The sequence below is a fragment of the Protomyctophum parallelum genome, assembly GCF_964188405.1.
Source record: "Protomyctophum parallelum genome assembly, chromosome: 4".
NCBI lineage: Eukaryota > Metazoa > Chordata > Actinopteri > Myctophiformes > Myctophidae > Protomyctophum > Protomyctophum parallelum.
The window spans coordinates 35,859,560-35,876,407 of record NC_139700.1 but is presented as its reverse complement, the minus strand read 5'-3'; the positions used below and the strand labels follow the sequence as shown (position 1 = coordinate 35,876,407).

Genomic DNA, 16,848 nt, shown 5'->3' with positions numbered 1-16,848 from the left:
TGTACGGTACCCCCAACCCGCCATGCTCCCCCAGCCAACACACACACACACACACACACACACACACAGTCACACACACACACACACGCACCAAGTCCCTTGAGTCGAGGCTTGCGAGGCATGGACATGCTTTCCCACGCAAGCAAACCGCCCATTAAACCCAGTCACCCCAGCGCCCACACATCTGGATAGAAGTTTTTCTTTTGACATGACGTGCTGATGTTTTCTGCTCTATTAGACATGTCACTCTACCCTCTGGTTCCTGTCATTCTTTACTGTAAGTAGAGATTCCTTTACAGTGGTCTCTGTATATAAAAGCTGCAAATGTGCTTTCTCACGCGTTCAATGTCAGCATTCTCAAAATGGCTAATGGTAGGAGAATGGGTGGGTCGGCCGTCCATCACGATTAGGGATGCACCGAAAGGGAAATTCTTGGCCGAAACCGAATACCGAATATAGGAAACAGTTGGCCGAAAACCGAATACCGAATAGCCGAATACATATTTGTTGTAAAGCTACCTGATTATGGCAAAAGACATGATTATGGCAAAACCTAACTTAAATAATAAACACTTATGGGTCCATTAAAAAAACATCTAATTAATTGGAGGCTTTGTGATTAATTAATCTCAATTAATCACATTTTAATCGCATATCCTATTTGCCTATTTGACCTGAGCAGTGAGCTTTTCTTTCTACATAAGCATAGGCAATAAAACAAGTAGTAATAATAATAGTGATATTAATATTATTTATATAAAGCTTCTCTGAGTAGGCTACTTAGACACTTTTCAAGGAGAACATGAGAAAACAAATAAAAACAACTTTATTAGAGAAAAACTAAGACTATATGGAATAAAATAAATTAAAGTGGAATGAGATAGCAATATTCCAGAGGTGGGTTTGAATTTATAGGTAGTGGCATGTCTCTGAGTTTTGGGAAGTGCATTATAGTTGGACAGTGAAACCCTGACCATTAAACATGGGCAGACGCAACGATACAGTATCATTCGTTGTTAAAGCTCCAAATGATATTCCCATTCGTCTTTGTGTCTGCCCGTGTAAACGCAGCAGCGAGTGTGAGGTGTTAAAACTAACGTTAGCTCCCATGCTAGCTATAGCTTCCCTCGTCAACAGAACAACACCCGTCCACAGATCGGGTGGAAGAGCTGCTGATATCACGTTGCTTGTGCCCGTGGATGGGAAATAAGATTTAAAAGGCTATGGAAGCGTGGATGAAAGCACATATTATGTATGCAATAAAGTTGTGTCGGATCTGCCTGTGCATTGAAGCATTCCGTGACTGCTGCAGTGCTGCGACGTGTGTTGTGTTGTGACTGCTGGCTGCTGCCGGCTGAGCTGATGCATAGTTAATGAGCGTCATAAGCATGCGCCCTTCCTGCGCTGAAAGTAGCAGATCTACAAGCTATCTACCCGTCGCAATGCACAGCGCGTTGGGCTTGTACATCTTTGTTTTTCCTGCAGTTTAGTTCGATTCACAACTTTTGGACCACTACTACTATTCGGTGATATTTTTCGGCTTATTTGAGCCGAAACCGAATAGGCCGAAAATACATTTTTAGCCATTTTCGGCCGAATATTTTCGGTGGCCGAATTTTCGGTGCATCCCTAATCACGATCATGTCACTTTAATGCAGCTACGCCCAAATGATAGTGTGTTCTGTTGTTCTGTTGTTCATCATGGCTTAAGGTGCAAATACAGTACAGTACAATACAGTCAGTGAATCTATAATGTTGTCGTCTACATCAGTGGTTCTCAAGGCCCAAATTGGCACGATTCACTCAACTCAACTCGATACAATTCAAATCATACTAGGTTCATGATACAGTTTTTCACTACTTTTTAAACACAAAATAAATGTCTTCCTTTTTTACCCCTCCTTTTCAATACATTAGCAAATGACTGAAAACGCTTTACCAATTATCTTACAAAGATCCTGTCTTTTTTTTCCCTCTTTTTCCCGTGCCCTCTGCTGTTTGCATCACGATTCAAATTGTGATTTAATCAGTTTCAATTGTCACAAGATTTTAATCTACCGGTATTTAAATTATGATATATCATTACATGCCTAGTTCAAACCTCACTGTAAACAAATTATGATCTTACCTGTATATGCTTGGACCCTGTTGCCTCTTGTGGTTATATTTTTGAGGGGAGCTAGCCCCTCCAACATCTGGCTTTCGGAAATTACGTCATATGGCAACCAAGTCGGTTGCCAAGTCGGTTGTTCCCCGGTAGGACGTAGCACGTGGAAGGAAGTTGGAACACGTTATTCCAACCAGTCCCTTTCCCCTTCATCAGGCTGACATCAGGTTGACCAGGGGGGAGACGGTATAGAGACCAGGATAACTGCATGTCCAAATGATAAAACTCCAGGTGCAAGACCAGAACAACTTGAGTCTGCTCCCTGGATCACGCTCCCATGGATATATATTACATCACCACTCAAAGTATCAAGCACCCGTTGAAGTCACCCAGTCAGTCTGAGGAAGAGCTTGGTGCTCTTCCTCAGACTGGTAATAAATATTCATGGGAGCATGATCCAGTCTACAGACACTTTTTTTGTGTTAGCTTTGTCTTTTTCTGTTAGCTTTTGTCAACACTACAGTGGTGAGAGACAGAAGATAGATAGGTGGATGGATAGATAGATAGCCATAGTAGGTAACCATTATGACCTGAGGCTGATTCTACAAATACCTTCTAAATACCTAAATAACTAATAAACCAGTACTTCTTTCAAGATTTTTCAAAAATGATCATAAATAACAGATGCACAAGCAGCACGCTGTGATCTATCTGCTATTTTTTTTAATAGCCAAGGCCCCAGGGGTCCATGCTTGGTCCCAGTCTTTTGTTCCCCTCTACTGTAAACCTAGTCACCCGGAAATTTTGCTGATCTACAAGCCATTGAAGCCAACAACGTGTCGAGTGTTATGAGCTTGTTTCTATTTTTGCCAAACAGTCACCTATTATGACTTGTCCGGGAATTGGGCCGCTGGGGTTCATGTGGTTAAAGTCATGCTGCGGACGTGCATTCCGCACATTCTCAACACATTTCATTGTGATCACCAGGCAACCCAGCGTGTTGTTTTGGTCACGGCGGACATTTTCAGGTCAAAGTCCCCTGAAGACATTCCTCTGTGATGAACCTCATTTACATGCAGACAGAAGGTGCTATTTCCTACAGACTGTGGGTACAATTTCCCATCCTTCCTGCCTGCCACTGTCTCGGGTTGTGTCTAGAGACAAAGATCACTAGTACGTACTAATTGTGGAAACGACTCCCTTCAACAACTAACCTCAGTGTACTCACTGTTGAGCAAGGCACTTGGCCAGCAGTTGCTCATGTTGAGCTGCTCATTGGGCAAGAGATCGGTCAGGCCAGGTCCCAGTGGCCAAAAGTAGAAGACAGTGGTTGACAAGCGAGTGCTGTGACCACTTTTACACTGCATCTAATGAGCGGTCAGTTTGTTTTGGCCTCGGCCTGCACGTGCATACTGGTTCTACTCGGTGTGACGTTGTCTGTAAATGCATCTATTAGTGACCAACGGTAGAAGACTGTGGTTGGGCAGCTCCCACGTGTGTGAATAGGTGCATGAGTTACGCAGAGTGTTGGTATGAAAGATAAAGATTGTCAATTCTCGGTCACCTTTTCCCCAGAATAGAATTACTAAACGTTATACTGGATATGGGATGTAAATGAAGGGTCGTCTTTGCTTTCATTGTGCTGGACACAAACGTCCTCCTTGTTGGTGTCTGAATACATGTGGGACAAAGAAGGCACACCACGTGAGAGGATTGCTTTCATCCCGGTCTTTAATCCCGTGCCATGGTGGATGCAGCTCTGTGCCGCTCTGACAATGCAGTACAGGTGATTTCTCTCTCTCTCTCTGTCTGTCTGTGTCCGTGTCTGTGTCTGTCTCTGTCTCTGTGTCTGTGTCTGTCTGTCTCTCTCTCTGTCTGTCTGTGTCTGTGTGTCTCTCTCTCTGTCTGTCTGTCTCTCTCTCTGTCTGTCTCTGTCTCTGTGTCTGTCTGTCTCTCTGTCTCTCTCTCTGTCTCTCTCTGTCTCTCTCTCTGTCTCTGTCTCTGTCTCTGTCTCTGTCTCTGTCTCTGTCTCTGTCTCTGTCTCTGTCTCTGTCTCTGTCTCTGTCTCTGTCTCTCTCTCTCTCTCTCTATCTCTCTCTCTATCTCTCTCTCTCTCTCTGTGTGTGTGTGCGTGTGCATCCTGTACTGTTTAGTCAGACCCCCTCTGGCTGCCAGATCAAAGGTCTCAACACTGGTGCTGATCTGTGCCCTGTAGCGCATTATGAACAACGCACCATAACATAACAATATCTATGATTTAGTAATAGCCAGGAGTTTCCACTTTATTCTCTTCTCTTCTCGATTTCACTCATTCACTGTGAGAAATGTTCCGTCTTTTCCACTTGAATTCTAAAGATTTAAGTATATTCTCTGTGGTGGGAAAACATATTTCGTTTGTAACTTCTAACTCTTGTTGTGTCAGGGTAGTTGGGACTCGGAGCATTGGCTCCAAATGTCACTCCGTCCGTGCTCGTTAGCTAATAAAGTTACTCAAAGGAAGCTAGTACAGTCCTGCTTCTGTTCCTCTGGGTATTTGGACCTGTGTTTCCAGCTTGAACTATACAGTAGCTAAATATTGGCACAGATTTTCTACAGTGTTTAAACTACCCCCCCCCCCCCCACCCCCTGCTGAGAAAAGCTCCTCTTGCCTCCGGCCAAGTTCACAACGTTTGTCTGAGGAAAGTCTGGTGCTTCCAATTGCAGTTTAGAAAACGGTTTCTTGTGTCAAACTGAGCCGTTTCGCCAATAACTTTTTCAACAGCCTCACACCTGCTAATGTCAAGTTGAAGGACTGATGGTTTGGCAGTACACACACACACACACACACACACACACACATGTCGCACACGCACGCGCGCGCTCACACACACACACACACACACACACACACACACACACACACACACACACACACACACACACACACACACACACACACACACACACACACACAGACATGCAAATGTGTATAACCTTTCAGTCAGACACAAGCTCATGTATGAATGTGTAATGCTGCACATTAATTGTGACTGATGGTGATGCCCTTTTGGGATGATGGAGTGCAGCTGCCTGGATCGGTCAGGGTCAAAGTGTAATGATGAATTTTGCAGAGCTTTAGATGTGTGTGTGTGTGTGTGTGTGTGTGTGTGTGTGTGTGTGTGTGTGTGTGTGTGTGTGAACCCTCTAGACTTGCTAAGCTGGACCTGAGTTGGCTCCAGTCCCTATACACCAAATCAATTCGCCAAAACTAACCGATTTACAAGTTCACAGCGCGTGGCACGGTGTTGAGTTGTGAGCTTGTAGATCGGCCCTTTGTGTCTAATGTTCCCACCAGAATAGCGTCCTCGGTTCAAGTGGTTAAATGAAACGCACCATCTTCCATTCCATCGTAACATTTGAAAACATTGTCACTCATCACGACGTGCTGCAATAAAACAACGTTGAGTTCCTGCATCAGCAAAGTAGACGGTCGTTGACAGATGATATTCCTGTGATCCTTTAGTCTAGAAATATCATGGAAGGAGGAAGTGGCACAACCACAAAGAGATGAAGCAGAGTAGGAGGAGGACACCATCATACGATACTTTGTTGAATGGATATATTGGAAGAATGTAATGATAGAAGAGAGAGGGATGTTTGGAGAATGGAAGCATGTGCTTGTTGTGAAGGTTGAGTGCATGTGAAATGTATCATATTATTAAAGCTCATATATTTCCCAGAACACAACTCCTACAGCTTCCCAGAAAAAGGGTTGGGTTCGAGTGTGCTCCCTATGGCGCTGTGGGTGTGTGTGTGTGTGTGTGTGTGTGTGTGTGTGTGTGGTTGTGTGGTTGCGTGTGTGTGGTTATATATATTGAAATGGAAACCCTCCCTGAGTGTGAGTGCATGGCAGGCTGCAGGTTTATAATCCCTGTCATAATCTCATTAGGATTTTAAAAGGTGGAAATATTGACTGTGGACAAAGCACACGTGGACATCAAACCATGCTGCCGGCTTAGGGCATGTTTGTATGGTTGAATTTAGTCTATTTATAGAGGCGAGGCTCTAAGGAAGGCAATAGCAGTTGGTTGGCCAGTCAGTCTGTCAAATACTTCTCCAAACAAGATATGGTGGCTGTCGGTTACAAACCTTGTATTTCTATATTTACATTTATTTTTTTCTTAAATGTATTTCCCTACTTCATAATGCAAGACGAGCACAAAAGTAGCGAAAAGGGCAGATCTACAAGCTCACAACAATGCGTTGCGATGGACTTTACTGTGTACCTTCATGCTCCCACAAGGATGAACCCTGCTGGTTTGGGTGTGCCTTAGATATTCTTGCACCACCCTTTAGGCCAGTAGTTTTATATAAAAACAAAGCTACGAAGTGTGTTTGTGCGTGCAAGAAATACTGACACTCTGTATCCCTCTCAGCTTTCCCTATTATCTATCTCCATAAAGACAAAAGGGAGACAAGGCACTTTACAAGGACACGCCGGTGTCAAAGTGATTTGCAGCCTTTTAATGAGAGCGCTATACCTGAATGAATCTAAATGAAACGTACTGCAATGAGATCCTTCCAGTAAACCAGATGAGTGTCATGAGTTTGGCCCACGTCGATTCTGTTCAGTCAGTGTTACTGACACCCTGTGACATCACTCAGTGTGTGGACCTTTTCAGCCAGCTGAGCCTTGTTGGGACTCGGGTGGATAAGAATTAAGAAGCTAACCTCTGTGCCGGAAGGCTAATGCAAAAATTAATTATGTAACAGACTGATGATGTTTTCAATATGTCTCTCTCACACACACACACACACACACACACACAACACACACTGTTGCAAACGCCGCTGAAACACACACCACACACAAGCATTATCCGGGGTCCCTCGGCAGTGACAAGCTTGCCCAGGGCCAGCTGTTCTGGTAGTTGAAAGCGAAACGGTAATGGATGGCGTTCGATCGGGGGTGCTTGGAATTTAAATGCTTCCAGAATGTTCCTATCATTGAAATAAATGGAGTGAGCGAGGCTGGGCGGCTCAGGCATTCAGTCCATGCGGTGCAGCGCAGCAGGAGCATTAGGCTGATAAACGGCCCGCTTGGTATCGAGCAGAGATGGAGCAGGATAGATTAACAGTTAATGGAGGGCTCAATAACATCTATAATACATCTGTCCTGCAACCACTTCGTCATGAAGTCACTAAGTGATTAGGGAGGAGATAATAAACACAGACAGACGGGTTCATTTTCGGACTATACCAATTTCCGATCGATAATCGATGGCTTAGTTATAATGCCAGTGTGAAGACCACATTTGGGAGGAGCAAGAGAAAATAAAATGTCTTTATAATAAGTACTGTAAGAGGAAAAGTACTCTGCATTTAGTAACTTAGTACTTACAGTGTCTACCAGCAACGGTGTCCGAGTGCTCCCTGTCAGACAGAGATCTATAGGGTCAGTATTACTATTGGATGAGAAAAACTGATTTAACTGAATACTGACTTTGTTTTTCATTTTATTTAGATTTTTGGGGTGTTCTCTCTCTCTCTCTCTCTCTCTCTGTAATTTAAAATATATCTAGAAAATTGACATTGTCAATGATCGTGGCTGACCGGCTGACCCGGCATAGTGTTCCACATGGGCTCAAGTGCCCGACAGCGAGTCCCCGGTTCAGTTCCCGGCCAGCCGGATCATTTTCGTCCATTATTTTACAAAGCGCTCGGCTGTAATCAGGACAGTCCATAATGGGCATCGGTCGTGCTATACTTTTATTCTCCTAATTGCCAGTTTCAGCAGTGTTTTACTGTCCAAATGTGAAAGAGTTGGAAACGTATTGAAGGCGTTTGAAAGGCGTTTGAATTTGAAACCCTGTAAAGTCAGTTCTGTGGGCTCGGCACTACAGTGAATCTGGACCCTGCAGCTAATTGTAAAATGACTTATCTTGTCCACTATAGTCCCTTCCTATCATTTTAGTCTTTAGTCTTTGTTGACAAAATTGTCAGTATACAGTATTTAGTCTTAGTTTTTTATTTAGTTTCCATTTAGTTTTCGTCAGTGAAAAAAGGTAGTCGACGAACATTGGTGCCCGTGTGTGTGTGTGTGTGTGTGTGTGTGTGTGTGTGTGTGTGTGTGTGTGTGTGTGTGTGTGTGTGTGTGTGCAGACTGTGCACTCAGGCGTGCCCGGTAGCGCATCAACCATGAGCATTCAAGTGTCCAAGGACTATGTCCAATCTACTGTACTGTAGGTACTGTGTGAAAAATGTTTACAAACTGAAACAATCCATTTCAGGCTTTAAGTGTTTCTGTTATTTGCTTCACCTTTGTTTAGGTGAACAAAGACACATCTTGTGTTATGTGTTATCTTGTGTTGGGGGGTATTCCCCTTGTGTTGGGGGTATTCCCCTACAAGCTCCTGCAGATAAACACATCGTTCACAAGCTGTGATTTGTATTCCTGCAGCTGACTGGTATGCCCAGTGTATAGATCAAATGTGACGGTTTGAAGATGCATGATGATGACTGATAAGACATTAGCTGTGAGGTTTTATTAATGCAAATGAGTGTTTTCTGGGGAAGCTTTCAAGAGGGCCAACAAGTTGGAACATTTTTAAATAACAATACTACATACAAGCTGTTTATTTTGGCATATGGGCCAAAAAGTATGATATGGGAAAAAACATTTTAAATACAGAATGAGATCACATTGACATAGGATTATAGCGGTTATCAGCCATAGCGGTGATTTTTATCGTCCATAAATGTTAAATCGCCCATCCCTAAAACAAATACTCTGTGTTGATTATGAGTCTGCATTCAACTTTCAAAAGGCAGTAGAGTGTGAAGTGAAGTCGAGCTGGAATGTTTGACCCAAACATAATCTTGGATTCTAGGTGTAGCAGAGTGGCTCAGAGAGACTCACTCATTCTATCCACTCACTGTTTCTTTCCCCCACAGTGGAGTAAGGGAGTTCACTGTTTCTAATGTGACTTTCCCCCACAGTGGAGTAAGGGAGTTCACTGTTTCTAATGTGACTTTCCCCCACAGTGGAGTAAGGGAGTTCACTGTTTCTAATGTGACTTTCCCCCACAGTGGAGTAAGGGAGTTCACTGTTTCTAATGTGACTTTCCCCCACAGTGGAGTAAGGGAGTTCACTGTTTCTAATGTGACTTTCCCCCACAGTGGAGTAAGGGAGTTCACTGTTTCTAATGTGACTTTCCCCCACAGTGGAGTAAGGGAGTTCACTGTGTTTCTAATGTGACTTTCCCCCACAGTGGAGTAAGGGAGTTCACTGTGTTTCTAATGTGACTTTCCCCCACAGTGGAGTAAGGGAGTTCACTGTGTTTCTAATGTGACTTTCCCCCACAGTGGAGTAAGGGAGTTCACTGTGTTTCTAATGTGACTTTCCCCCACAGTGGAGTAAGGGAGTTCACTGCTGGATGGCTGACTAACCCAAACACACACTGAATATAAATTACTTTCTGAATGGTAGTGATGATGGTTCTTTTTGTGTCCGCCAGAACATCACACCTGTGTGAACTGAGCGCTGGAACTATACTGTAATTGTTATACTGTACTGAACTCCTGTACTACTTGTACTGTAGTGTACTGTACTGTACTCGTGCTGTATTGTAGCTGTACTCTTCTCAAAATAAATAAATGAAAGTTGAATGAATGAATAAATTGTTTTTTTTTCTTTTCTCTCTTTTTCCAGAAACCTGCGTGACATCACACCTGCTCAAGTCTTCACATATTAAGGGACTTCCATTACAACACAGAGACTGACTGAGTCTGACTGACTGGGTGAGTTCCTCATCTCTTTCTTAATGTCTGTCTCAACAAATAAAAAAAGACTAGAATAAAATGCTAGGACTAGTGGATAATATTATAATAAACAAAATCAACACTACTATGTTCCTACTTGTCTAATCTATACTGTCGCGGTGATGATACTCTCCAAAGAGCTAAAAAAACCCTCTAGGATTTCCCTAATGGGATTGTCTCACTGCTTCTCGACCTCCGCGTGGAGAAAGAAAACCTCATTAAGCAACCTGGCAGAAGTAATCTCCGACTCACCTCCCTCTCTCTGTCTGCTGCCTATAAGGCCCCATTATCCTCAGCCCTGCATCCTCTGCTGCCAGTATTCCTCTAGCCTTTGTGTTTCTCACATTTCTAATCCCATGCTTTCATCGTGGCTGCTCGGAAAGAACAGCCAAATGGCTCATTTCTTTTGGTTGAAAAAACGTACAATGTATGAGTACATTGTACGGCTCCTTCCATGAGCTAATTTTTGATCCTTGGTTGCTCTATTTATAGATTGGAGTGAAGCGAGGATGGTTTGAATGGAGTGGTTAAAAGGTTAATAGACTAAAGCCACTGGCCAGGCACCATAGCCTACTTTATACCCTTTTTAATTACATCGATATTGGCAATTATACAGCCCGATGTGTCAATCTTGATCTTTACTTTGATGGCTTAAATATTGTTCATGGTGGTCTGGGACTCTCAAAAATGAATATTGGCATCAGACCAAAATAATCTAGCCTCGATCAGGCTCTAGAATAATACACCATTAAAGTGTGTCATCATTATCTCCCACTCTCGTTGCAACCCAAAAGTGAATGGGGACGTAAAACAGATCGATGCCATCCAACGGTAATATGGAATATTTTATGTAATTTAATGGAGAGGTTGCTACTTTTTTATGTCATCTTATCATCAGAATCGTAGTGTTTTGGAAATCATTTGGAGTGGAATCTCTTTGCAATATCCTCATCATGGTTGAGAGTGACTGTCATATAGATCATTCATAGTTGACCTCCAAGTACTCTGTGCCTATATTTAACGCTGCGTGCCCGCCGCAGCGCCGCGGGTTCAGGTGTACTCTGTGTTAACATCAGCTCCACAAATGTGTCGGTTGCCACTCATCGTTCGACGGATGCCTTTTTCTTCATCCGTGTTGCTGTGGGGGTGCAGCGGCGGAGGTGGGTGTTTGTTCTTGAGACGTCGGGTTGTAGCTTTTCATCGTGTGACATCTGACAGGAATGTTTTTCTGCCTGGAGGGCATCAAGAGTTTAATGAACGCTGAGAGAGAGATCTAGATCTAGTGATCCCCCCCCCACACACACACACACACACACACACACACTCAATCTTGTGAAATGAACACATAGCATTTTAATATCTGCGGTAGATTCAGTGACAGTGATGTGTTTGTGTGTGTGTGTGTGTGTGTGTGTGTGTGTGTGTGTGAGAGGGGGGGGGGGATAATGAGTGCCATGTGGTTTTCAGCTGTTCAGTACTTGGGCATGCATCAACTATTGTAATGAGTGCATTAGATTGTCACAGCAGCATTGTCTCCAGGGATTAGCCTGTCTTTCATTTATCACTGTCTTTCACAACACACATTCCTCTCTTGGAATTAACTCAGTCAGTCAGTCCTGTTTGATTAATGTCGGGTGCATGGGGTTGATCGCTGTGCAGTGACAGAGGTTGTGTCTGGGAGGGGTTTGTGAACTTCGTCTTATGGAGTAAAAAAAGTGACGCTTTCTGCACTATCGCTCATTCCTTCTGATGAACTGCTGCTTCACCTCGGCTCTCCCTCTCCGCCCCCGAGAGGAACTGTTTATAAAACTACATTTTCTGTCTGTTAATCAAGCAGTTAAGGACACTTAGAGTGCGGAAAGAGAATGCAGAATGTGACAAAGATTAAGCACTTTTTGATGAGTGCTTTCGCTGTAAGATGAAGTGCTTCACAGATAAGAGCTGTGTGCAGTCAAATGTTTGAAGATTAGCTTGGCGTTTGTCCTTTTACCAGCGGCTTGAAAAGCGCTGGTCTAATATGAATACCCATGAAAAGTTCACGACAGATCGTCATGCTAGTCATACTGACGTGCAGTTCTGTGGTTCTGATTGGCTGCCTTTCTACGAACCAGACACTTTTAATGCCATCGTCTAATCTAAGCGGTTGCGCCATGATGCCACAGCGCAGCAAAGCAGAGCACACCCGCTGATTTAACAGTGACACATTTGAGACTCAGTTGACTCACTGTAACCACGGACCCCCACGCAGACTACTGCGGACCCCCACGCAGACTACTGCGGACCCCCACGCAGACTACTGCGGACCCCCACGCAGACTACTGCGGACCGCCGGACCCCCACGCAGACTACTGCGGACCCCCACGCAGACTACTGCGGACCCCCACGCAGACTACTGCGGACGGCCGGACCCCCACACAGACTACTGTGGACCCCCACGCAGACTACTGCGGACCCCCACACAGACTACTGCGGACCCCCACGCAGACTACTGCGGACCCCCACGCAGACTACTGCGGACCGCCGGACCCCCACGCAGACTACTGCGGACCCCCACGCAGACTACTGCGGACCCCCACGCAGACTACTGCGGACCCCCACGCAGACTACTGCGGACCCCCACGCAGACTACTGCGGACCCCCACGCAGACTACTGCGGACCCCCACACAGACTACTGTGGACCCCCACACAGACTACTGTGGACCCCCACGCAGACTACTGCGGACCCCCACACAGACTACTGTGGACCCCCACACAGACTACTGTGGACCCCCACGCAGACTACTGCGGACCCCCACGCAGACTACTGCGGACCCCCACGCAGACTACTGCGGACCCCCACGCAGACTACTGCGGACCCCCACGCAGACTACTGCGGACCCCCACACAGACTACTGCGGACCGCCGGACCCCCACACAGACTACTGCGGACCCCCACGCAGAATACTGCGGACCCCCACACAGACTACTGCGGACCACCCACACAGACTACTGCGGACCCCCACACAGACTACTGCGGACCCCCACACAGACTACTGCGGACCCCCACACAGACTACTGCGGACCCCCACACAGACTACTGCGGACCCCCACACAGACTACTGCGGACCCCCACACAGACTACTGCGGACCCCCACGCAGACTACTGCGGACGGCCGGACCCCCACACAGACTACTGCGGACCCCCACACAGACTACTGCGGACCCCCACACAGACTACTGCGGACGGCCGGACCCCCACACAGACTACTGCGGACCCCCACACAGACTACTGCGGACGGCCGGACCCCCACGCAGACTACTGCGGACCCCCACGCAGACTACTGCGGACCCCCACACAGACTACTGTGGACCCCCACACAGACTACTGTGGACCCCCACGCAGACTACTGCGGACCCCCACACAGACTACTGTGGACCCCCACACAGACTACTGTGGACCCCCACGCAGACTACTGCGGACCCCCACGCAGACTACTGCGGACCCCCACGCAGACTACTGCGGACCCCCACGCAGACTACTGCGGACCCCCACGCAGACTACTGCGGACCCCCACACAGACTACTGCGGACCGCCGGACCCCCACACAGACTACTGCGGACCCCCACGCAGAATACTGCGGACCCCCACACAGACTACTGCGGACCCCCACACAGACTACTGCGGACCCCCACACAGACTACTGCGGACCCCCACACAGACTACTGCGGACCCCCACACAGACTACTGCGGACCCCCACACAGACTACTGCGGACCCCCACACAGACTACTGCGGACCCCCACACAGACTACTGCGGACCCCCACGCAGACTACTGCGGACGGCCGGACCCCCACACAGACTACTGCGGACCCCCACACAGACTACTGCGGACCCCCACACAGACTACTGCGGACGGCCGGACCCCCACACAGACTACTGCGGACCCCCACACAGACTACTGCGGACGGCCGGACCCCCACACAGACTACTGTGGACCCCCACACAGACTACTGCGGACGGCCGGACCCCCACACAGACTACTGTGGACCCCCACACAGACTACTGTGGACCCCCACGCAGACTACTGTGGACCCCCACACAGACTACTGCGGACCCCCACGCAGACTACTGCGGACCCCCACGCAGACTACTGTGGACCCCCACGCAGACTACTGTGGACCCCCGCGCCGACTTCCACGCCTCCGTGGGGACCCCCGTTGGACCCGCCGATCTGCGGACCTTCTTGTTTTGCTCTTGTTCTTGTTATGCATTAGAAGACTCTGCAATCAATGTATTGTTCTGGTGACCCTGTTTTTTTGCCATTCAAAGATACTTTGAATTTTCCCCCACACATTTAGGGCGCTTTCACACCCAAAGTTCGCTTAGAAGGTCCGGATCAAGGACCAAGGACCAAATATTAGCATTTTGATTTTGGTCCGTTTGGCGTTCACACTGGACTTTGTAAAGCGTACCAAATATGTAAACAAATGACACGTGGACATGTTAAGCGAACCAAATAGTGAGGGGGAAAAGAACATGAGGGGAAATCATTGTCTACAAATTTTGGGGCAACCTTCAGTCACACAGAGAGAAGAGAACAGCAACATGACAGGCAGCAACAACTTGCTATTGCATTCATTCATATGAATTATTTTATTAGCCAAATAAGAGCAACAGATGAACAGAGGAGTAGGTGTTTGAACAATAATGTGCTTGCTGCTGATGTATACAATTCACGGAGATGTATAGCCTACAACAAGGTATCCCCGATAAAAAGGACTTTTCTTCCATGTACCTTAACCCGATTAGATATATATTTCTGCGCATCAAATCGGCGGGCATTTCCATGTCATCTTATGGTTTAAACTTGAAGGTGGTCAGTTAGTATTGAGCTTCAAGTCAGAACAGCTCCGCTGCAGCTAATTGAGTAATTGAGTTGACCTAGTTTTACGTATTTTGCTATAGTGATCGTGATGTAATCAATGAATCATTTGGGACCACCTGTGTATAGCCTATTTAACATTAAATATTTCTCTGTCTCTCCCCCTCATGTACACACACACACACACACACACACACACATGAAGACTCACATGCTTTGTCATAACTTGCGTGGCGGCGGCACATGCTTAAAATAAAACAGCCTCCCGAGGCAACAGAACAGAGAAGACAAAAAAATATATATAATTTGATTCACACCGTCAGCTTGTTCTTTTGTTGTTCTCACTGTCTTTGTCATTGCATCGCTTTGATTACGTTAATGGACTTCTGGTATCGTCGCATTATTATTAGTAGTCTATTTGAGAAAGCCCATCAAGTCAAGGGTTGCCTTTAGTCTTAAAGAAAGAGAATAATGAGAGAGAGAGAGAGAGAGAGAGAGAGAGAGAGAGAGAGGCGCTCCAAATTTACCATACCGTACATACCATTCCGTGTTATTTTTGCGCATGTGAACCACGCTGCCATTACATTTGCGCTGCGCAGTGCGCCTCGACATATATGCGTCTACTATTAAAATCAGACTGTCAGCTCAATAGTGATCCCCGTAAAAAAGACATGCTTTTATAACTAATTATTAATGCAGCCTCACAACTTCCGACGCCCGACGGCTATTTTGGCTATCGTACTGTATTTGGTCCTCTATAAAGTCCGAATGCGTTCACACCAGTAACGAACCGCACCGTGGTTCGTTTGGAAGCGAACCGAGTCCGGCCTTTTTTAGCGGACCATGGTTCGTTTCTTTGATCCGCACCAGAGTTCGGATGCACGTTCACACCAACCGAACCAAAGGGGTAAGCGGACCATGGTTCGTTTTAAACGAACCAAACATGTCCGGTGTGAAAGCGCCCTTAATTTAAAATATAGTCGTACATGGTACTGATAATAACACGCCTTTGATGTTGTATATTCATGCATTCCTTTCAAGTACTGTCTAAAGTCTATGCCCACTCTACATCAAACCTGTTAAATCCTTTAAATTATATCACTAAATGCAAAAAAAAAGAAGAAAAGTGTGTGTGTGTGTGTGTGTGTGTGTGTGTGTGTGTGTGTGTGTGTGTGTGTGTGTGTGTGAGTGTGTGTGAGACTTTGTGTGTGTGTGTGCCCTACTGTATACATACACATACAGTACTGTAGGACCATGAATGCAGCATTGATTCCTTTGAAATTCCTTACTGATTAAATCATACAGCACATTCATTATGAACTGTGTATGTGCATCGTTAGTGAACCAATCAATGCTGTGCATACTTCGACAAAACAATAAACCATTTAAAGTATTGCTGGTTTATTATACCGTAGCTGCCCCTCCACTACGGAGACCGAGGGGTCACGCCCACCGCGGTGCAGCCGGCTCTGTCTAGTGTCTACACAATCGGCCTGTGTTTGGTTTTGGGAAGCCGGGCAGGCTTGGTGACAGTCCCACGGGCTGGGTGACAGTCCCACGGGCTGGGTGACAGTCCTACGGGCTGGGTGACAGTCCCACGGGCTGGGTGACAGTCCCACGGGCTGGGCCGGCTGTTGGGCTGAGGATAGGATGAAGGCTCTAGTCTACATCCTCCCGGTGGGGGCTCCTCACTGCCATCTGAGCCAGAGTAGCATGCGAGAGCGGTGACAACACACATAAATGTGTGTGGGAAGGAACGAATTGCCAATAATGACTACATTGGGGAGAAGGAATATTGTTTATCTTTATGTAAAACTGGTGCATTGCCAACATATATTATATCTCATTACAAAGGCCTGCTGTACACCCCCCCCCCCCCCCCCCCCTCTCCCCCATGAGCTGCACAGGACTGGAAACATTCTCCGCTTTAAAAATACATCACTTATAAACCCGAAAGCACTCTTCAGGACTTTATCTTTGTTGATGATGCTCTATATATTCTCCCAGGTGACTCACACACGCACGCGCGCACACACACACGCGCGCACACGCACACACATGCACACATGTGGCTCAGG

General features: G+C 46.4%; 1 protein-coding gene across 5 annotated transcripts in view; it reads left to right on the top strand.

Moving 5' to 3' along the window:
• Nucleotides 1-16,848, top strand: part of peak1 (pseudopodium-enriched atypical kinase 1) — a 134,790-nt gene that overhangs the window by 46,682 nt on the left and 71,260 nt on the right. For all 5 annotated transcript variants that reach the window (XR_014569152.1, XR_014569153.1, XM_083763292.1 and 2 more), the window contains exon 2: nucleotides 9,798-9,886. The gene's annotated coding sequence lies outside the window, so the exon portion shown is untranslated. The remainder of the gene's footprint in view (nucleotides 1-9,797; nucleotides 9,887-16,848) is intronic.